Raw genomic sequence first — 24184 nt, 5'->3', positions numbered from 1 at the left:
ACTCACGTATAATATGCTGAAATTTCAATGAACAATCTTAAAATAAATTTCCAAGTATAAACTGATTTCTTTCTTTTTATTTAAATTCTCCTTTTTATATATATATTTTACCGGTTTTGTATGACTATTAAAAGATTATCATTAGTGTTAGTCTGCTAAATATCTGATGAAACAGTTGCCCAGTAATCCACGGTTAATGTCCCCAGACAGATCAGGGCTTTTAACCCACTTTCATTGTCAACTATTAGCTCCGATTTCAGCATACCAAATTGAAGTTACAACGTTACAAGGATTTCTTTTGTAGGGTACAGATAAACAGTTCAGTGAAACTGTCAGAAAAGAAACCTGTACCTTGCAAAAGGTGGGGTAGAAGATTTTACTTTTTTAACTCGTTCATATTGTTGGAAATGGTAGAAAACCAAGTTCTGCCAACAAAATTTCTCTTGGGAAAACTTTCTGCAGTTAAAAAACTTCGAAAATTTCGGACTTTTTACAGTTTTTTCAAAATGTCTCAGTTTTATTTGCCCCTATTGCTTTGACGTCTATTTTCTTTTTTAAAGAGCATAGAATTCTGTACAAATTTGATTCTTACCATATTTTTCTACTCCCAGTATCTAAGGCGCTACAGTGTGTCGAAAAATACGAGCAAAGAATAGTTGGTGACAATTTCCACGATGTAAAGTTCCGTAGAAAAGGAGAAGTTGTGACTCTCCTTTCTGCGTTCAATTCTGTAAAAGCTGGGAGGACTAAAATTACTCCTGTTGATCCTTTAACACTTTTCCAAAGGATTTGTTTAATGAAACAAAGTGAAGAAGAGTTAAAAGCCTTTCTGAAATATGAACTTGCTCCTTACCCAATGTCCCTATTCTCAGAAAAAGGCATGCAAAAAGGAACAAAATCTTCATTCTACAATACCTTCATTCCAGTGGAAGATGTGAAGTCAGGTGGACCGAGTAAATTTTTTTGTCATTGATGGAGGGTACCTTATCCATAAAGTGACTTGGACTCGAAATGTTTGCTTCAAGTCAATAGCCCTAAGCTATGATTCTTACCTGCAATGTCGTTTTGGATCTCAATTTGCTATTGTATTTGATGGGTATCCATGTGAGGGAGAAAAATGTAGCATAAAGAGTGCTGAGAAAATTCGTAGGTCTTAACAACATTCTTCGGTTGACGTTGTGGTTGAATCAGAGATTCAAGTCCCTCAGGACAAGTTATTGTACAATGAACGAAACAAGATGCATTTGATCACACTTCTTAAAATGGAATTTCTGGAGTGCTCCAGACACAAGAAGATGCTGATGGTTATGATTGTAACATCTGCCATTTCAAGAACCAAAGATTTTGGAAGTGTTGTCGTTGTAGGAGAAGATGTTGACCTGCTTGTGCTCATGACCGGTTTGGGGCAAGGCATTGAAAACTTATTTTTCTCAAAGCCAGGAAGAGGAAATGCAGAAGACAAGTGGTTTTCCACTGCATCTTACAAGTCTGACAGTGAATATATTCTGTTCACTCGCCTTTAGCGGATGTGATACAACATCTGCTTTTTTTGGTCAAGGAAAAACTAAGTGCTGTAATATTGTTGCGAAAAATGAACACCTAACCTCAGCACTTTGCACGTTCAATAAACCACATGCTACCCGTGAAGAAATAATAACTGCAGGAGAACAGGTTACTATTGCATTGTATAGTGGAAGTGTCAGCAGTTCCCACACACTAGACCATTTGCAGTATCAGCCATTTGCCAAGTCTGCCACAAAAAGCAAACTGAATCTTGCATGGTTGCCACCTACACAATATGCTGCACAACATCGTTCGTTTAGGACTTACCAACAAGTCCAAAGTTGGATGGGAAACTGGGAACCACCTGAGAAATGGGGCTGGAATCACAGTGACCACGGTCCAATACCCGTTATAATGAGCCAAGATCCAGCACCTGAAGCACTTCTTCACACTGTTTCATGCTCATGCAAGCTGAACTGTGACGGAGCGTGCTCCTGCAGAAAAGTGGGTTTGAAATGTTCTTCAATTTGCAAGAAATGTATTGAGGTCAACTATGAAAACGTGCCAAAATTTTTATATGAAGACAGTGAAGAAGATTTTATGGACGATGTTGAGGAAACCACTGACAAAACCAACGAACATGCTGAGGCTGACTCGCTGTTTAAAGAAGAGGTCAATCTGGGATCAACTCTATGTACAGACCCTGAATCCGTAACTCAAGGTATTTCTGGTGACACTGAGGAACCTGGCCCATCAAAACGTTGGAAGTGATGCTCATGTCTGTCTCAAGTGCGCTCTAGTGCAATATTACAAGTATCACACCAAGAACTGTCAACATTTTTTAGTAACTGACAATGCATTTAATTGTAATAAAGCTCCCTATTTTTAAAGCCAACTGTGTGGCTTTTATACACAGGAATAATTACCTACCTAATTAGGTTGCCTATTGCAGCTAATAATAGTTCAGTTTCCTGAGACAATTTTGTGTGTGTGTGTGTGTGTGTGTGTGTGTGTGTGTGTGTGTGTGTGTGTGTGTGTTTATGTCTCTTAATGATGTATTTCTATATTTATAGTTTTACAAATACTAGGGCTGAGGTGGTCCGTAGTGAACTTCAGGTAGCGATGTAAGAATCACAATAGTTGGGTGCCCAGCAATCCTAATGTTGCATACAGCGAAATTGAATACCTGAAAGTGAGGTGGTAAATTCCAACTTATAACATGATGCATAATGTATTTATAGCACACAAACAGAAACTGAAAAAATAGTGTTCAAAAATAAGGTATCTTGTCACTATGCTCAAAATTTGAAAAATTGGTATTTTTTGAGGTGCTGTAGCGCCTTAGATATTGGGAGTAGAAAAAAATGACAAGAATCAAATTTGTAGAGAATTTTGTGCTCTTTAAAAAGAAAATAGACGTTAAAGCGATAGGAGCAAATGAAACTGAGATATTTTGAAAAAACTGAAAAAGTCCGAAATTTTCGAAGTTTTTTGACTGCAGAAAGTTTTTCCAAGCGAAATTTTGTTGGCAAAACTCGGTTTTCTAATCTTTCCAAGCATAGGAACGAGTTGAAAAAATAAACTCTTCTACCCCACCTTTTGCAAGGTATATCTACTATTTGACTGGACTAAAACACAATCTCAGAGAACTTGTTTAAACAGAAAAAAATTTTATTAGATTTTTTTTTGTTCCATAAATGTAATGGAAATATCGTTTGTTGGTATAAACTCAATTTGGAATAACTTATTTATAAAGAAAAAATTTATTAGATTATTTATTCTTAAATAAATGAAAATTTATTTTGTGTGTATAGATTAATTTTTAACTGGAGTATACATCAAAACTAGAAATTTGGTTTTAATACAGGGAATTTTTTAAAAACATCATTTTTGCGCCAGAACTCTCATACATATACTACTTGTTGTCATGACCACTTTTAGAATTTGAGTGAAATAGTGTGAATCCGTTGCAGGAGGAGCACTTCAGTCCATGCTATATAAAAAATGTAGCTTTTGAAAATGTATTAAACTGAGATTCTACTTTGTGGCCGTGAGCTTGAGAGACATAGGCAAAGAACTGTAGAAAGGCCCAGGTTGTCAATCTTGATTGACAGAGTCAAAAACTGTGCAGAAACAAAAATTAGGTAGTTCTATTTGATATGTAAAGAGGTGTTTTTGTACCGTGGCGAAAGGAAGATGCATTGTGGCGATCTGCATCACTGATGAATTCGTAAATAAAGTGATGTCGTACACGCACTTGAGCTACGCTCACTTCTGGTACCAAAAAGAGTTATCTGAAACTGCATACACTGTGCTATTTGAAGATATGGAAAGGAGGATAAAGACAGTATTGGCAGTGTGCAAGGTGTGTCGGAAATCGAAACACACAACAGTCACGAGGCAGGCGCCACAATTCCCTATCATTCTGATGACATTAAAGCATCTGGCCGCCATGTATTTCGTAGAATCTCTCCGATGTAAGAGTAGGAGGTATTGCTACATTCTAGTTGTCGTGGAGCTAACATCTAAATACGTCACTCTGATGCCACTGAAGAAGGCTACTGCGCAAATGGTGAGCAAAGCATTTTACAACGATTTCTTGTAACGCGTAGGACATGTGGACAGAAGCATCTCTGAGAATGTTCCATTTTAGCTCAAACAAATGAAAGGCCATGTTGAGATGGCACAACGTAAGATCGATCTATGCATGTACAAGGCATCATCAACAGTCCACAGCAGAGAGAATAATGAAAAGCCTATGAAATCGTTGTGGCATAAACTGCGCAAAAAGCCGCATCACCTGGGACACCCTCGTAAATGATTTCCAGGACGTAATGAATGAGTTGCCACATGGATTCACAGGTATCGTGCAGTGACTGCTGAAATATAGGCAGCCCAAAGAACTCATTCACAAAGTAGCTGACTTGCCACCGCGAATCCAAAAACAACTTATAAATGTTGTTGAACTAGCTCTATGATGTTTGCAGGTGACAGGTGTGAAGAGAAAGGAGGCATCGGACAGGAAAGGACGGAAACGAGAGTTTCGTATTGGACAAAACGTCCTTCTGAAAAGCTTCCAACTATCGAATAAGCAAAAGCATCTGTGCCACAAATTTTACCCAATCTATTTCAGACCTGTTCAAGTTCATAGGATAGCTCACCCAAACATGGTGGAACTTGAGACAATGAAATCGAAGAAGACTCTAGGGATTCACTACTTCTGCCATGTAAAAGTATCTAAGGTTTCACTACTTGTACCATGTAAAACCCAAAGAATAAGACTTGTACAGTTATATCAATCAGTTAGTGTTAAGAATCATTTGTTTCCTATTCATTTATTTTGTCATTTAGTGTAGACTTCTTTATTTGTTTCCACTTTTTGGATTATTTTTTATTATGATTAGCAGATAAGATCTTCTCCTTGACAACTGCTCAATGAGTTTTTCGTTTGAAGTTTTCTGTACAGCATTTGCACGGTGATGATTCACCGCAAATTTGAGACATACTGGTATCCTCTCATATTTCAAAGATTTCATGGATAGGAATGTGCCGATTTCTCGGCGGAAATCCCTTGGGTTTATGATAAAGCTGACTGATTTAATACCTGAGCGTTTCTATATTAGTAGCTTGTCACACCACAGCAAAGGTGTGTGTTGGAACAGCGTGAAATTGCATTTTTGGTTCAGAAATAATTGCACAAGTCTTGGAGTCACAATTCTCTCAGAATTCATCTTGAAATGTAGTAATGGTTTGGTTTCTTTAGTTGATATTGTATGTCTTGTCAGTGGTCGAATGCATGGTATGTTGCACCAGTCATTGCGAGGAGATGATAGTGGTGGACACATAAGTTGATTTGCGATCCGAGAGTGGATCTTGGCGTGATTTTGATCATACCACTGATCCCAGTGGAGATATCTTGCGATATGGACATGGGTTGTCTACGCCAGAGGCATTTCGACGTTCAAATATGTTTTTTTTTCCTGTGGTTCGGTTAAGGTTATCGCCAGTGGAGCAATGTGTTCCCATTGGTGGTTTTCAAGTGTGGTCACATTTATGGTTAACTGCCTATGGTGCGATATTTTTCACTGGTGGTACTTTTCCGTCTGTGGTTGTTCGTTTATGGGTTATCGCCAGTAGTGCAATGATGTTTGTCTTGTAGTATTTCGATTGTGGATCGCCAGCGCCAGAGGCGCCGTCATCGACGAAATCTTGTATTACCTGGCGTGAGCACATGGAGTGCGAGTCATGGTAGAAGACAATATTAGTTGAATAGGAAGGAAATTGCGAACTGAAACAGGTAAAAACGGAAGATAATCAGAAACCTTATGCACTATAAATCATAAAAACTGGTATTTTACATCTTTCCAGCAGATTATATCAGTATGTCGATTTTTGAGAGCTGTAGGTCAGTTTCAAAGGTAAAGATGTATTCATGCCAAACTCTAATCTATCCTGACAGCACATTAAGAAGGGTACAGATGGCAGTCAGTTCCATTCAACCCAGATTCTGTGCCAGATAGTCGTATCAGTGGCACTATCCAATAAGCTGGCATGAGAAGTATCAAAGTCCAGATTGACAAAGTAGAAAGGGTTAGAGGTAACTAGACTTGGTAACCGGTAGAATATAATTAGAAGTAAGTGCTGTATGGTCTGAGAGCGCTTGAAGTATGACATTCAGCTGTGTCCTCTTAGTTCGTTGGGTGCATGAGTGGAGTTGGAAAACTAACAGTACACTGACAAACACTATAGCAACAGAACTTCACCTCTCAAAAATGGTGAGTTTATTTCTTTCTGATAAGTGATTGATTATCGATGTTTACTAAAATCAAAAAGATCTGTAACCTTAGCAGTAACGTTGTATAACAAAAGAAAGCACTAAGGCACAATTCAATTCTTTTCATTAATTATATTGTAAAGTTTCAACTGCAAAAAGTTCATAGTTTTGAAATGGTCTTTCTATGTATGGGCTTTTGTAAACATTCGTTGTAAAAACACGGCACTGAAATATGTGCTAAGGACTGTGCAAAGGACTATGGTATCCCAAGCAGCTAGCGAGAAGAAGACAATGGTCAGTCATTGCTGGGTGCTGGGCAGCCGGCACATGTCGCAACACTACTGGCGTGGCTGGAGTGACGTAGTGCGAGCTCATCGGATGGGCGAGCTGCAGCGCATGCTGCTGCTGGCATAATTGTCACCACAGGGCCACACTGGCAGCTGCCAGCTACAGGCGACCGATCCACCCCCCATCCCCTTCCACGAGATGACAAGACATGCTGCTGCCTGACTGATGACATTGGGGTGGCTCACAGGCGATAGAGGTGCACACAGAGTCTTGCTCGTCTCTTTCACTCATGATATTGGTGTAGGAAAGGAATTCCCAGATGCTGCCATCCAAAAGTATCGATAGCGGAACCTAGACTACAAGCCAGCACATAATGGAGACTCGCACCTGACGTCACGCAACTACCTGGGGCCACTGCTGTTTGACAAACGAGTCTTGAGGGGCCATACCTGAACATTATGCCGCTATCAATGAGAAAGGCAGAACTAAAGAGAACCGAACCAAGCGATTAATGTCTCCAGGCGCTTCCCACAGCACTGACAACTGCTGCTGGAGGACTGTCTTCAACAAGAGTAAAAGTTGTCACTGCTGCCCCATCTCTTCACCATCAACAATCCAGATTGCCTACCCGTTGCTGCCATAGGCAGGAGACAAGTCCTGCCACAGACACCACTGCCACCACTGATGATGTTAAGTGTAGGGGTAACTCTTCTCTTAGTACCAGTTCAACCCCCCCCCCCCCCCCAGCTGCAATGTCTAACCTGTCACAACACCTCATGAGTGTAGTGCTGTGTTTATATGTGTGACTAATGTAAAGTTAATTTTGGACTCGCTGAAGATTCTTGAGAAGAGAGCATTAGGAAACTTAAAATATGTTTTTTTAATTCTTATTTTTATGTGCCTTGTTATATTTATTTCATTAAGTTAAGTGTAATTTTTCACTTTTCTTTACTACCTTTTTTTGTCAGATCTAATCTAATGTAATCTAATCTAATCTAAAATTTAAGACTGGCATAAGATCATAAACAACAAATATACTAGTATTCAAACATCCTTTTGAACTGAGTAACGGTTTTTTGTCTTTGTCATTTGTGTAAAGCCTCACTATGTTTCACATGTCATTTACATACTGTTTATTTTTGTTAACAGTATTTACACAGTTCTGCTAAGAAAACAAAAGACACCTCCCTGTGAAATAAAGTTAACAGAACGTACACGTCACAAGAACACATACTTGACTTGCTGAATGCTTGGATACAATTTGTCATGTTATTTGTCTCTATAGAGGACTGAATCACTGTGAATGCTTGGGCATGGGTAACAAAATCTCTGAGGCAGAGACTACTCAATGCTCAACACTTTTGTATTGTGGTTAGGGAAACCAATCCTCTCTGACCTCAGCTTCAGTGTTAATGGATTAGTTGTCTGCATGACCTTTTAATCGTTCAGTCACTGTATTTAATATATGGGGAATATGTCAAAGACCTGTGGGCCCACAGGAAAAATTCTAGCATCCAGAAAATCACATAACTTTTGATGGCATACGGAGGTGAGTGGGTGTATGACCCCTGGCTGAATGAAGTCAACACAGGGCGTGGTATTTTTTGGTTTTTAGTTGGCAAAGCTGTCATGATCCGGTACATCATTCTCAAAGACCCAGTTAAAGTGCCATAATTTCTTCTGCTCTGTCCCACACTAACCTCTTTATTGAAGTGTGACACACACCATGTAGAAATTATTGGGTAACGAGGAAGTAGTGAGAGGCCAGGTTAACATTCATACTTTAGGTCCCTTTCTACATTTGCTATGTAGGGTTAATGACTTTCTATACATGAGGAAATTGTGGACAGAATGTTCTTGTAATTGCATGTCCAACCTGTAGATCTCTTGTACCTGGGGGGGGGGGGGGGGGCTGTAGGGAGAAAAAATGCTGAGCACAGCTACCTGGCTGTGTGAGTGATTCTGGGAAACAGTGTTCAGTGGTTCTTACATGCAGAGGAACTTCTGGCCAAAGCTCTCTCCTCCTTCCACTTAGGATCAACAGAAGGACACCGGTTGACAAAGCATTTTACCTGGGCGAAGCACCAGTCCATCTCGGAAGATGGCAGAGTGGCTGGAAGTAGTCAGAGGAAGCCATTTAAGAGAGATTGCTGTAAACTAAGCTTTTGTGCAAACGGTGGAGAGGTCATAAAACTCCATGAAATCTCATGGTATAAGATGGGATGATACAGCTGGTGTACATGTCTAGTGCAGGTTGGAGCGTAATTTCCCTCCCCCCCTCCCTTTGACCCCAGGAAGTCGACAGGTTCTTTTAGTGAGCGGTAAAAACATATATTCCATGGGCACGACTCTCTGCTAAGATTAACAGCCTTCTTTCAGAAACTGGAAATGATTGGCACAGAGATATCAGATCACTCCATAAATGTGGGACTGTGGCCCCGTCTAGGCAGATGGTTTTTTTTTCTTTTTTTTTTTTTTTTTTACAAGACAAATCCATGCTTACAATGAGAATAAAGCTTCCCTGGTCTAAGATCTTTTTTGTTTCATACAAGGAACATTTGGTGCCGCTGATTGGCTCGTCTCACTATGTGCAAGGTAGAGGCTTGCTTCCCAGCATAGGAACTCTGATGCTGTGTTGGACTGGCTACCAGACCAACAGAAGAGAGAATGGGAGACTCAATGAGTTGGTCATAGATCGATTGGTTTGTGCAATGTGGTGGCAGTTCCTTTTTGCTAATTCGACTTCTGTACCAAGGTTTGGTGGAAGGTGGTTGTAATTCTTCGATTTATGTGGTCTTTTGGTCCTCCCATGGTGGAGAACTTTAGGTCTTTCCCTAATGGGTGAGACTTGTGGTCTGTACCTTGTGATGGACTAAGAGCCTGTGGCAGCTTCCAACTGTACTGACAGTGGAATTGCATATCATCTCGGACATATCGTGTGTCATGTGTGTGAAATTATTTGTCCTAAGGAGACTGTCTGACGTCTGAGAATTCAACACACATCGTCCTGCCTGTTAGTCAAATTGGTTTAGCTAGAGCAGCGAATGGGTGCACATCACGCTGAAATCTGCCAGGATTTCACGGCTCTGATAGGGAAGTTTCCCACGTTCTGATAATCAGAACGAATTTGCATATTTTTGTGGACGCGTCAGAACATTACAGATGCAGCAATTGCCGCCTGAATCATGGTGAAAGGAAGAAGTACTGCTGCACTGGTGTAGGGCTGTTAAATGATATTCACAGCTCCCTGTCCTCAGGTGAACCATAGTTTTGGTATAGTTGATTGTAGTTGATTCCATTTGAATAAAGTTGGGTCTCCCAGTGGATTCATGTAAACTAAGTCTTATTGCGTTGTAAAAGGAATTAATTGAGGGGAGGATATGTATAGCTACCACCTCAATGTATGCTATCCCTTCCTTAACTGATTTGTGCTTGTCATTTTTGTGCAAGATTTACCATCTCGGTTCTCCAGAAAGTTTGCCGGCCGGCGTGGCCGAGCGGTTCTGGGCGCTACAGTCTGGAACCGCGCGACCGCTACGGTCGCAGGTTCGAATCCTGCCTCGGGCATGGATGTGTGTGATGTCCTTAGGTTAGTTAGGTTTAAGTAGTCCTAAGTTCTAGGGGACTGATGACCTTAGAAGTTAAGTCCCATAGTGCTCAGAGCCATTTGAACCATTTCTCCAGAAAGTTTTGGTTACTAAGAGACTTAACAAGACTTGAAAAGTTGTCATTATCTTGTAAACTTAAATACGCCACTGTTCTCATTCATACTCCATCTACTCTTTACTGTTTTTGTTTTATTGTGGTTGTACATGGGTACACCAGCAATTTAAGGTTCAACATTATTAAATTAGTTTATTTGATTATAATAATTATTAATTTGACTTCTGAAAGTGTTTACATGCGTAGGGCAAAAAAGAGTCACGAATAAATTCACTAATTCATATACACAGAAGACTCTTCCAAGATAATATTTTCCCTTATGTAAATATAATAACATTTAGCTTCATTCATACATATATTTATGATTAAAGCAAACGACAGCTTGCAATTTTTGTAAGAGCGCAACAGGTTTGCTTCAGTATGGATGCACTAATATTGTCCAGACAGCGTGAGATAAGTTGGAAATTTGAGTCAGCCAATATCCTGATGGACGAAGCAGTCCCAATGGGCGAAGCAGTTAATGCAACCGCTGATGAGAAGCAGTAAATCTGGGTTCGGATCTGATCCAGCACAAATTTTCAACTTTCGGCATTGCATTATCACTATGCTATGTGAGACTAGAAGTCACTAACACCCACCCACAAGGACGTAGCCAAAGGGTGGGTCCAGGAGGTCAGGACCCCCCCCCCCCCCCTATAAGCTAAATGGAAGTACACATGGTGTAGTTGCTGTGTAGTAAAATTGAAAGATATTTTGATTTTCAATCACACGACGAAAAAAGGATGTACACCACCAATAGTCATCAATGCTAACGATATACTTTAATTGTCTATACACCCATACACTTTCAGCTATCGCCCATCCCTGTTTTACCCAAAACCAATTGTTGGCCTTGCTTGAGCTCAGTTGTATTTTTAATCAGTTCAGTCCTTACTTGCAGTTGAATTTAATGTTAAGTGCTTCCGTTTATTGTTTTTTTTTTTTTTTTTTTTTTTGCTGTGTGCTGTTGTGATAGTTTCTAATTATGGACAAATTTGAGAAATAAAGAAGAGGAAAACTATTTTGATTCGTCTGCTAACGTTATGGTAAGTTTAAAATATGTACACACAACTATAATAGCCTAATTATCTACTTATAGCAGGCTAATATTAACTTCAAATGGTTCAAATGACTCTCAGCACTATGGGAGTTATCATCTGAGGTCATCAGTCCCCTAGGACTTAGAACTACTTAAACCTAACTAACCTAAGGACATCACACACATCCATGCCCGAGGCAGGATTCGAACCTGCGACCGTAGCAGCATCGCGGTTCCGGAATGAAGCGCCTAGAACCGCTCTACCACAGCGACCGGCGCTAATGTTAGCTCTGGAGCCGTTATTTGGAGGCTGGGAGAACTTAGGCCAGGGGTTGCAGTATTTCAGTATTTCACAAAGCAGCGAAGTTGTAAATATCATAACAAATAACATTAAATTAATATCAGTGCATAAAAATACACTTGTATTTGGCTGTGTTACCCAAACATCGCGTTCATCACCAAAAATATCGCCTAAACGGCGATGGCTGTATTTGCTTAAAAATTTGTTCAATATGCTATCATTAGCAGCCGAAGCAGTAAAATATCACTCTGTCCGGTCACCTGGGCGGTATCAATTATGAAAACCATTTCCGATACAGAACGATTGGTTTGGTGGGTGGGGTGAGGGGGGGGGGGGGGAGGTTGTAGTAGAGAGCAGGGATATGTGATACAGCACATTCCATAGTTTGTTCATTTCTAAAAGATGTTTTCAGCGTGCTGCTTCAGTTTGTCCGAGCAGGTAGAGCCCTTCATCCCTCCCTCGCTCTTTATCCAAAATCTATTTACGCTCCTGTAAGACTATAATAACCGAAGCCAGCAATTTCATGCACAATTAAATCTTAAAATATGCACTCATTCATGTACTATCAAATGACTAAATTTGCACATGTAAGGGAAAAACATGTGTCAGAATTCAATATTTTGTTGCGACGCATTTTATTTTATTTGAAAACAACGTACAACATCCAGTTTTTCCAAATTCTCCACCGACTTCGGACAGGTCTGCGTGTTGAGCCGCTGAGCTAGCTGTCCCTGGATTTGGAGGCGAGGTGGTTTTAATGCATCCTATGGCAACCTTGGAAATGTTGTTCAGTGCACTCCCAATTTCAGTTTAGGCAAATACCGAGGTTCGCCCCTTACTGCAGGCCACAGCTAATTGATCGGAAGAAATCCAGCACGTTTCTTTCCTGGCAGATTACAATTACCTTAACGATGCAGCCCCTCTGCTTAAAAGAAAAGAGCTCTATCGAAGGCGAGCTGAGCCTCTCTTTGGATACTCCCAACACTAAAAGCTATATGACAAATAAATGGTAATCCATTTAGACCTCTCATTTAGACTCATCCATTTGTCTGCTGGGACGTTCTTTAATGCAGAAAATGATCTTTCTTATACTGCAAGACGTGGCCGCCACATACTTAAATGAAATTTGGGAAAGTGTAAGGCTGAATAATTCCAGATCGTATGCATTTTCGCTACTGAAAATTATTCCAGCTTCTCTGTCGAACAGAGATCTCACTATTCCAAAATCCCTGTCGGTAATAATCACGCTGTCTCAGAAGATTAGCGCTCGTGCATTCCAGATTACTCCTTCACCTCAAATCCATACTGAAAGAAAAGGAGTGTAAAATGACCTTGGAGGGTGAAGAGAGACTGGAATATGACTGCTTCTTACTGGTTTGCCAATATACAGCACTACTAAGAGTCGAGATCATATCTCCGCTTGACGAAAACCTCTAGATCAATTTCGAATAAAAATGATTTGTTGTTCTTTATGGAAATTTTCAGAATAAATGTGTCGTTGTAAGATCCACTTTGACAAAATCCTGGCTATGTCCTTTCAATCCATTTCTTCCCTTTCCTTCCTCAGTCTCTATTTCATAGAAATATATATAGTAGTGCTAAGAGCCGTTCGTCCAGCAAATGCACATGGTTGAGCTTCTGCATTTATAGAGTCAGATCGTACGCCTGTATTGCAACTTCAAGTATTTCAGTCGGCAGTTTTCCCTTTAAGCCACAAGCGAATTTTCCGTTCGCTTCAGTTGCTAAAAAAAGTACAGTGTGTTCCAAAACGACAATTTACAAAGTTGATCAACTGTGTTTCATAAACAGGCATAAATAGAAAGGTGCGGTCCATGGCATGATATTCACGAACATCTAAACTAGGTTAGTTGTTGACAAAAATGGATAAACCCAAGCAGTGTATGGAATAGTTGATAGAGACTAAATTAGACACTGAGGTCCAACAGAACATCCATAGGTTTGGACACGCTGCAGAAACACACCACGATCACGTGCGACCGACAGACAGTGGCACATGACGTTCAAGGAAGCCGACGGTGTTATGAACGGGACGAGTTCCGAACACGAGTGTATAAATGTGGAACGTGTGCAACAGGCAAATATCCGTAGTTCGAACAAGTAAATCGGTCAAGTGTCTCAACAGTTCTAGCTACCAACAACCACAGTGCACATGGTACTACACAAGATACTGAAACTTCATGTCTACAAGATCCAGCTGCTGCAAGCGCTTCAACCTGATGACAGGCCGTAGTACGAAACATTTGCAGTTAAGATTCTGAATAGCAATGACGATGACCCAGACTATCTGAAAGAGGTGATGTTCCCATCCGAGGCTTACTTTCATGTGTTCAGGAAGGTAAGGCGACACAGAGTGAATGTCTGGGCTCTGAGAACCCGTCTCTTGTGCATTCTTAGGACAGAAACAAGCGTATGAGAACTTAAGGCATGTTTAGGCCAGTCTCCAATTTCCGAGCGGTTAGCAACTAATGCAGCAACACAAACTTCGAGTGATCGCACGTTGATTGCTCAACTCCATGTTTGGCACTGTAGCGACGCTGCCGCGCGCTAACTATAGCTCGCCGGTGTGTGTGTGTGTGTGTGTGTGTGTGTGTGTGTGTGTGTGTGTTTGTGTGTGTGGTTTGTTCACGTGTGTCAGTGCAGTGCTGAACGGTCGTAATTACTGTACACGACGTCTGTGTAGTTCCGCGCCCAACCTCTAGAGGCGCTGTGTTTTCTAGCTTTTATATAATTTCTGTTTTTTATTATTATTATTCCTTATTTTTTGTGTTATTGGTAGTTCCGTGCCTCCTGGCTTGTGTGGACGAGTACTGTTTTCTCTCCAATAACTACGGAAGTTTTCCCAGGATTAAGGATCCTTCTGTAGAGGCCGGAAGCAAGTTTTGTAACTCCGATCAGTCCATGCATGCCGGGCGTCGTTGCTGAGCTGAAGGTCTTTATTCTTCTGAATCACTTTAAGCAATCAGTTTAGCTGAACCCGACAAGTGGTGACCCCGACGTGATCCAAGCAGAAACCGACGTGATTAAGAAGAAGCAGGCGCGAGCTACGTAAGTAACGAGCACATAATAACCGAAGAGCAGGCCGTCTGCAGGATTGCAGTCCGTTTGCCGCCGTTCTGGCCCGACAACCCGGTACTCTGCTTCGCGCAGGCAGAGGCAAGTTTTGGCTGCGCTGGAATAACGGCTGAAGCAATTAAATTTGCACTGATTGTGAGCCAGCTCGACCAACGTTACGCATCCGAGGTGCAGGACATAATCACAGCACCGCCCGAGACTGGAGCTTATGCCAGGCTAAAATCGACGGGTGGCCGCGTCACAAGAGGACCGGATACGTCAGGTTCTGACACAGGAAGAAATTGGCGACAGGAAGCCTTCTCAATACCTGAGACATCTACGCAGCAAAGTTGACACCGTTACTGTGCCAGAAAGTCTGCTCAGAACGCTGTGGAGCAGTAGGTTGCCGCCGCAAATAAAAGCCCTAATCGCCTCACAAACGGACATGCCGCTGGATGACGTGGCGCAGCTAGCAGACCGGATTCAGGACGCGATAACATCGGCTCCGGTCAGCGCAGTCGCGACGCTGGACAACAGTACAAACAGTACCGCGTCTGTAGCACAGGCCGACCATGATTCTCTCGCTGCCAAGGTTGAGCTTTTGTGCGCCCAGGTCAGTGCGCTGCTGGCACGTGACGACGACAATAGTAGAAGAAGCCGATACAGACGGCGGCGTTCGAGAAGCAGATCTTCCGGCGGTACTACCACTCCGCAAGGCGAGGTACCGTTGTGCTGGTACCACCGACGATTCGGCGATCAGGCAAAGAAGTGCACATCGCCATGCTCGCACCCAAACACCACCGGCGGTTGACAATAGGCGCAACCGACTGCCAGTTATCCTCCAAGCGCCTGTTCGTTACCGATAGGAGTTCCGGCATAAAGTTTTTCATTGACACTGAGTATCATACCACCAACAGCCATACATCGTTGGCGGCCGCCAACTGCCTTCCGTCTGACGGCTGCCAACAATTCTTCCATCGCAACATATGGCACACAGAGGATGGAGCTTAATCTCGGCCAACGTCGCCCGTACGAGTGGAATTTTACAGTGGCTGACGTCACGAGGGCGATCGTCGGGGCTGACCTGGTGCACTGCCACCTGCTGCCGGACATCGCGAACGCACGCTTGGTAGACAGCGTCACTGGCTTAGCAGTCACGGGTTTCCGTCGCAACACCGCAACGCACAGTGCCAAGTAGGTCCATGCTACGGAGGGTGAGTACACTGAATTACTGCTTAAATATCAGAACTTGACCAGACCGCCCGGCGCTCCCAGGTTCATACCACATGACACGGTGCATCACATTCAAACGACTGATGGTCCCCCAGTAGCATGCCGACCTAGGCGTCTCGCTCCGGACCGATTGTCGATAGCGAAGGCAGTATTTGACGCCATGATTCGCGAGGGCATAATGCGGCCATCTAAGAGCCCGTGGTCCTCCGCATTACATCTTGTTCCGAAGAAGGGTGGAGCTTGGCGCCCATGCGGTGACTACCGTGCGCTTAATGCGCGAACAGTGCCGGACAGATATCCCGTTCGGTTACTGTGGGATTATAATCAAGCTTTACATGGTGCCACGGTGTTCACAGTTCCGGACTGCGCTAAAGCTTATACACAGACTCCGGTGGCCAATGACGACATTCCAAAGACTGCAATAATAACGCCTTTCGGTTTATTTGAAAGCAAATTTATGACTTTCGGTTTACACAATGCCGCTCAGACCTGGCAAAGGTTTATAGACTCGGGCTGCCGTTTTGTTTCGCCTACCTGGACGATGTGTTAGTGTTCTCTGCTGACCATGAACAACACCGACAACAACTGCGAGATATTTTCGAGCGATTGGAGCGTTACGGTGTCGTCTTGAATGTGGACAAGTGTGTTTTTGGGGGAGTCAGAGGTGACATTTCTTGGCCATAAGATTTCTGCTGATGGCTCTCTTCCTCTGTCCGAGAAGGTGGACGCTATCTTAAAGCTACCCTGACCAACTACGATCAAAGAATTACGTCGTTTTTTGGGGATGCTCAATTTTTATCGACGACACCTTCCCCACGCTGCGGATCTGCAGGAACCTTTGACGGCGGCATTATCAGGCCCTAAAGTAAATAGTAAGTCTCTGATACAGTGGACAGAGGACATGTGTTCTGCGTTCGAGGCAACAAAGAAGAGGATGGCCGACGCGGCGCTTCTCGCACACCCACGGCTCGACGCGCCATTAGCAATTGTCGTAGACGCGAGCCAGACAGCGATCGGAGCCGCGTTACAACGATGGTCGGACAACGCATGGCAGCCATTGGCATATTATTCCCACAAGCTTTCGCCTGCACAGAGAAAATGGAGCACATATGACCGTGAGCTCCTGGCGGTATACCAAGCAGTGAAATATTTCCGCCCCCAAGTGCAAGCGTGAACTTTCACGATATATACAGACCACAAGCCACTCACGTTCGCCTTACGTCGGAATAGTGTCAACTGCTCCCCCCGTCAATTTCATCACCTAGAGTTCGTGGCCCAGTTTACTACCGACATTAGACATTTCTGGGATCGACAACATTGTTGCAGATTGCTTATCACGGATCAGCAGTGTTTCCAGTACCATAGACTTTCCTGCACTGGCACAGGCACAGAGAGACGACGAAGAACTCCTTGCCTATGTTAAAGATACGGCTTCCGCATTGTAACTGAAACTCGCTGGTGTTCCGGGGGAAGATACACAGCTATACTGCGGCGTCTCTCGCGGCCGACCTCTTCCCTTTCTGACGCCGGCTTTTAGAAGACAAGCCTTTGATACAGTACATGGATTGTGCCATCCAGGGGTACGACCGACATTCCGCCTAGTATCGCAACGTTTCGTGTGGCCGGGCATACAAAAAGACTGTCGCGAGTGGGTCCGCTGCAAGATTAACCGCCATGTACACGCACCGATCGGTGATTTTCCTGATACCACCGCCCGCTTTGCCCACGTTCATTTGGACGTAGTCGGACCACTACCACCTTCGAACGGACAAACATATCTGTTTACAATGATCGACCGTTTTACACGTTGGCCGGAGGCAGTGCCGGTGGATAATATCACAGCAGACACATTAGCTTCCGCTTTTGCAATGACTTGGTTGGCAAGATTTGGTTGCCCACTACATATTACCATTGACCGCAGACGGCAATTTGAATCAGACCTGTTCTCACAGCTGGCCAAGTTCTGTGGTTACACCCACCATAAGACCACAAGTTATCACCCAGCAAGCAACGGAATGATCGAACGCTGGCACCGTTGTTTGAAGGCCGCGCTGATGTGCCACGAAGAAACCTGGACAACCGCACTACCAGTGGTCTTGTTAGGCTTACGGACTACTTTCAAACCAGACCTGGGGTCGTCAGCGGCAGAACTGGTTTATGGAGAAACACTGCGCCTTCCTGGTGACTTTGTAGACGCCGATGCCACAGAGACAGTTGCTACTGGCCAGCCGGATTTCTTGCGACGCTTGAGGGACCATGTATCAAAGATTCGCCCTCCGAAAGCCACACGTCATGGCAAGCCGCCCACTTTCGGGCACCAGGACCTGGAACAATGTCGTCACGTCATGCTCCGCACTGAGAGCGTTAAACCGCCTCTACAAGCTCCTTGTTCTGGCCCATATGAAGTGCTACGGCGCAGTGCCCCTTCTAGTGAACGGCAAAACCACGTCTGTTGCGTTGAATTGGGTTAAACCTGCGTATGTTTTTCCTGACACCCTACTAGCGGCACCTCGTCGTAGTTCCGTGCCTCCTGGGTTGTGTGGACGAGTACTGTTTTCTCTCCAATAACTACGGAAGTTTTCCCAGGATTAAGGATCCTTCTGTAGAGTCTGGAAGCAAATTTTGTAACTCCGATCAGTCCATGCATGCCTGGCGTCGTCAGATACACGCTCGCAATAAAGTTATTGTTGCTGAACTGAAGGTCTTTATTCTTCTGAATCACGTTAAGCAAAGGTCGGACAGCCACCAGTTTAGGTGAACCCGACAGCACCAACAGTGTTTAGCCAAAAGGGAAACACCACTGTCCTTCCTAGCACGGCTGACAGCAAGTGTTTTACATCACTTTGCTCTCCCCTGAGGGTGGTGACTTCCATCTTGCGAATGCACTCCGCTGTTTCAACTGCTGTACTTAAAGGTGTGTGTGTATATTTTCGTAGGAACTTTCCTTGTTTTGAGTGTCTGAAATCGACCTCGTAAGTTCAAATTCAAATGGCTCTGAGCACTATGGGACTTAACATCTGTGGTCATCAGTCCCCTAGAACTTAGAACTACTTAAACCTAACTAACCTAAGGACTCACACACATCCATGCCCGAGGCAGGATTCGAACTTGCGACCGTAGCAGTCCCGCGGTTCCGGACTGAGCGCCTAGAACCGCTAGACCACCGCGGCCGGCCACCTCGTAAGTGTTGAACTGCTTAGTCATGAGCAAGCACCCTTGACAGAGATGAGTCAGAGGCGATCTTTGCTCTGCGAAGGTGCGAGCCAGAGTTATCTGTTGATCGCGAGGAGGGGAGACAGACAGTTGAGCTTTGGTGCTAGATGTGGTTTAGTAGCAACGAGTAGCAAACATTGGGGATTATTAGGAATTATATTATGGATTGATGGAAGATTTATTGTGAAGGGAAAAAGAACAGTTTAATTTTTGTAATTCTTGGATTACAGTTATGAGATTTCAGATAAAGCTTAACTATCTATTGAGGTTTCATTAAATCTTATTAAGTTAAATGACAAGAGACTGCTATTGAGTTCATTTAACCCAGAGTCATTCTCCACATCCCAAAAGTCAATTGGTTTCCAATTTATTTAAATCCACTATCAAAAATTATGAACCAAGACTGATAGCAAATTTTTTACAGAACGCACTTCACCTTTGTGTATCTCAGGAGTTAGATTTGGCAGCTCTATTATCGAGACGCGCTGTAGCTAAGAGAGCAGTTTGCACGGCGTTATCCAGTGCAACCCAAGTAAGGCAAACAAGGTAGAAAACAGTTCCTTTCTTTAACCAAATTTCACAAGGACCAAATTTAGTTTCAGAGTAATCAGTTTTTCATTTAATTTCATAGCCAGATGTTGTGATAATGATAAGTTTCAGACAGGGCATGATTTTCTTAGAATTCTTGCCATTAGATTTCTCTATGAAGTCTCTCAGTTGAATTTTGTCACCAAAACTTAGCGTTATGCAAGCTTTTAGCTTTAGGGGCTGGTATGAGCACCATTCAAAACAAGAAGCTCAAAGTTAAGCATCTAACAGTCAACATTGCAGATCCACTTTCTCTAAAATAAATTTAAACAGGTAACTCAGTGCTCATTTCCCTTCTCATTCTAACCTGTGCAAAACCACTGACGGTGCTATCCTCAGGAACAAGGATCATGCTTGCTGCATATGCTAAGACGTGCCTGTTGGCGGCTACAGTCTATTGTGGAACCTTACAACAGCTTTTAGGCGGTGCATGGAGCTACCAGTTAATTTTCTAACTAAATGGTACGTCTACGCTGGGCCAGCTGTCCAGAGCGTCTGCAATTCCCAAGCTTCTTCCGTGTAAGCTAGATCCTCCTGTTACATCCGCCACCCGTGCTGTGTCTCGCTCTCTTGCCTTGGAGTGCTCTTGCTGACTCCCAACAGCCTCAAGCTTAACAATGGATAAGTCAAAAGTCGCAATAGATGACTCCTTCCCCCCCCCCCTCCGCCTCCCCCCTCCCCCCCCCCCCCCCCACATACACACACTTTAGCATGAAGGAGTCAGGGCAGCAGTCTAGTGTTATCTTCTGCTTCATGGCCGTGTGGTGGGATCGTTGTTCTTCGTAAAGGAGTCAATAAATTCGACTGTTTATCTGAACTTGATAGAACAGTTTATTCTCCACTGGTCGAAAAACTGCAACCTGACAACATGCAGCAGCAGGATGGTGCTGCTCCTCTTTGGGCCTCTGTCATTAGGAAGGTCGCTGGACTGGCAGAGGAGGACTTTTTTCTAGCCCAAATGTCTCCAGACATAACCCCATTATATTCTTTTCTTTAGGGTTTTTGAAGGATGCTTTCTACCAGGCGTAAGTGTGGGTCCTACAGGAAGTCCACGCGTTAAGGATACGCTAGACTGCACGTGGGGCAAACTGGTATATCGCATAGATATATTGTCTGCTAAATATGGCGCACATATTGAACTCTGTTAAACGGATGCTAAGACTTTAGGTGTGTGTGAAGATTAAACCGCAAGAGGTACCTTTCTACCTGTACCATGTTTGAAATATATGTGATGAAAGTTGTAAAGATCGTTGAGGAACACCCTGTAATATTCCTCGTCCATAAAGAGCTATCACTTTGAGCTCGCCGATAAAAGACCCGGCTAAATGTGACTACTGCTTGCATTTTATTGCGGCGGTCGGTTTAGCTCTCCGTCGTGTCTACTGTCACCATACACTTATAACACAGTTGTGCTGCCTTATTTGTAATTAATTTCTTACTAGTAGCCGGAGTGACTCACATCACCTCCTCACATCATTAATCACAAGTATTTCTGGAGGTAAATGTTAATATCTCTTTTTATAATATATTTCTTACAAACAGTTTACATCAATGTCCAATTCATCTGTTAGTTTTCTGTGTTCCACTAATAGCCACTTAATTATCGTATTATAGAAAACCCTACGGACAGCTAGTGTTCTGTCAAATAATTGTCTAGTTCTCTCTGTAGGTGTAAAATCGCTGGGTTGTAATAATGTAAAATCTTCAACTAGCCAGAAGCGCATTTGGCGTCAAGGCTACCTTTGACCAGAAAGATGTACTGGGACTAACCTAGTCTTCTATCTTCTGTTCCAGAGATCAATCACAGGTAACCACACGGAGGTGAAACTCATTTCGAGACTTCTAGTAACACGACTTGGTTCGTTGTCAGGCCAGTTGGAGTGCTACAAGTTTATCAATGCATCATCTCTCTTTCTAACTGGAGTTTTTAGTGATCCGTTTTGTAGTTATCAGAACTGATTTCACCACATTGTGCTTCTGATTACAACTACTTGTGTGTAACTCACTCTTTGAAATACATTGTAAATACGTTGATCGTAATGGGATTGAGTTCAGCTTGCAGCCTTAATGATGGGTCGAGTAAATGATTCCATATTTGTTTTATTTCATACAATACAGAAGCTAGTTTCGTCACATGGTGTTCTGTCGACTATTGTGTATTTGTTTCTGCTTACAAATCCGTGGTGATCTGCACGATTTAAATGTGTGTCAAGAATATTGCTTTTATTCTCCTTTACTTTTGTTTGCATGCAATTTTTCGTACTTTCTCGCGTTTAATGGAGAACTCCATGTTGGCAGGTTTTGACAGTATTGGAAAAAATGGTTCAAATGGCTCTGAGCACTACGCGACTTAACTTCTGAGGTCATCAGTCGCCTAGAACTTAGAACTAATTAAACCTAACTAACCTAAGGACATCACACACATCCATGCCCGAGGCAGGATTCGAACCTGCGACCGTAGCGGTCACGCGGTTCCAGACTGAAGCGCCTTGAACCGCACGGCCACACCGGCCGGCGACAGTATTGGAACTCAGTTTTATTACATCTTGTCACAGAGTGAGTTCTTCATTCTACGTTGAATGGTCTCTGAGTGCCACGCATTTCCCAGAGGCAAATGTAGAAGAGTACGCTTTCTAGTCATGGTAACTAGAGCATTATTCTTTGCAAATGCTAAATTGGCAACAGTAGTTACGCAAATGTTTTCTCACGTTATAAACATATTCTACAAGTAATACATTTTAGCAGAAGTGAAGGAAAATTTCGGAGTCCACCATTAAATGTGAGGGTACCAAAAATTAGCGTAGAAGACTAACAATATACTTACAATGCATTAAAATCGAGTAGCTATCACGCGGATTTGTAAATAGTAACAAACAGACATGAGCCCACAGAATACCATGCAATGAGACCAACTTCTGTTTCAATTGAAACAAAAAAATTGTTGAATAATTTACTCTACTCAATATTACAGATGAGAGAAAAAATTAAGCCAAATACGAGTCGCCATTTATGTTTCAATGCAAAGAGTGCAATAAATACAAGACGGTCGTAATCAGGAATGTAATTTCCACTTGACAACAGGGCATGGTCGAAATTGCAATATTGGGCTTTACAGATATATACATTTTATGTATAAATGAAAAACGTTATCATGCAGTACACTTATTTCGCAAAGCATGAATACAGATTATCGCACCATAATTTCCCATATTCGAAGTTAACTGCCAGGCCACTTACAACGCTACTGTCGATCTCTGTTTCCTTACCGTACTTCTCATATTTTTGTGTCATGTGGTTAACCAGGTCAGCGTATTCGGTTTAATACTTACAATGTTTCGTCCTTTATGAATTTATTCTATTTATGTTGGGCATTTGGAGCACATTTCTCCGTATCTGAAAGTGTTCTTTTTTTTCATCATATGAAACCTCTGTATAGACCAGATGTTATTTTATCCGGTTTCACCTATCAGTCCACATCAAAACTTACCTGAAATTATTTTTTTGGAATGGATTACTTAACGTATCTGTGGCATGGTTGGGGGGACGCGGTACAGTGTTGCTGCGAATTAAAGTTCCACTCACCTCATGCTGAATTCCTTCTCACACGCACGCCTCCTTGAAGTTACTGAAATGCAATTCTGTTGTGTACATAGTTCCGTGTAGTCAGCGCGTACACAACTTTCCCAATAGAGCGCGCCCCGCTAAGCACAACAGCGCAAGCGCAGCGCTCGTCCGTCTCCGCACTACGAGATGGCGCTGTCTTAGAGACGGACCAAATTCTGCTTCCGCCAATCCGCATATTAATATGTAACGCAGCCAATGAGATTGCTGCTAACGTAGAACCTTTTCTCCTCGCGGATCACACTCGTGCAGTGATACCTGAATGCTCGAGGTATTATAATGAGTGTACAGACCTCCGATGAGTCAGTCTGCATCAGTCTGCATTTGCCTGTACCAGTCTATAGTCAAGATTCAGTCTGTGCCTAATAAGATTATCATATTCCTGTACATAGCCATGAAGAGAAATGTATAGACACTTTGTCAAGTATCAGAGATATGTGAGAATAAGATTAACGTACCAAGACCAAAGGAACTTCAGATAGTCAATCGTAAATAGCATCCAGAACCATGTTAAGTTATTTTATGCTTGTTATTATTTTAATAAATGTGTGTGAAAATTAATCAAGTTCTGTTTAAAGTTGGTCACCGTCAATCTGCTACTCCAAGCGTGCAAAGTGGCATTTCTGTCGTCTGACCTAACGGCAGAAAATAAACACGCCACAATAAGACCACGAGACATATTTCTGACAATCGCCTACTTCGTTAGAGTGACAAGTCAAATAATCTGATAATGTGTGTACCGTAGGTCTTACAGTACGCACACCACAAATTCTTAGCCAGAAAAAGCTATAGAAAGAAACAGCTGTACATGTCGTAACCACAAGTCGCACTAAAAATTGTTCTATCAGTG

The 24184-nt window shown here is 42.8% G+C and overlaps 1 protein-coding gene across 1 annotated transcript in view; it reads right to left on the bottom strand.

Annotated features, from left to right (window-relative positions):
• LOC126174948 (UDP-glucosyltransferase 2-like) overlaps positions 1–23371 on the bottom strand; it is a 190255-nt gene extending 166884 nt beyond the window's left edge. Inside the window, exon 1 of the mRNA XM_049921406.1 lies at positions 23296–23371. The gene's annotated coding sequence lies outside the window, so the exon portion shown is untranslated. The remainder of the gene's footprint in view (positions 1–23295) is intronic.
• Between the last annotated feature and the right edge of the window lie 813 nt (positions 23372–24184).

This window comes from Schistocerca cancellata, chromosome 3, assembly GCF_023864275.1.
Source record: "Schistocerca cancellata isolate TAMUIC-IGC-003103 chromosome 3, iqSchCanc2.1, whole genome shotgun sequence".
Lineage (NCBI taxonomy): Eukaryota > Metazoa > Arthropoda > Insecta > Orthoptera > Acrididae > Schistocerca > Schistocerca cancellata.
The sequence above is the reverse complement of the archived record's forward strand: the minus strand, read 5'-3'. Positions and strand labels throughout refer to the sequence as shown.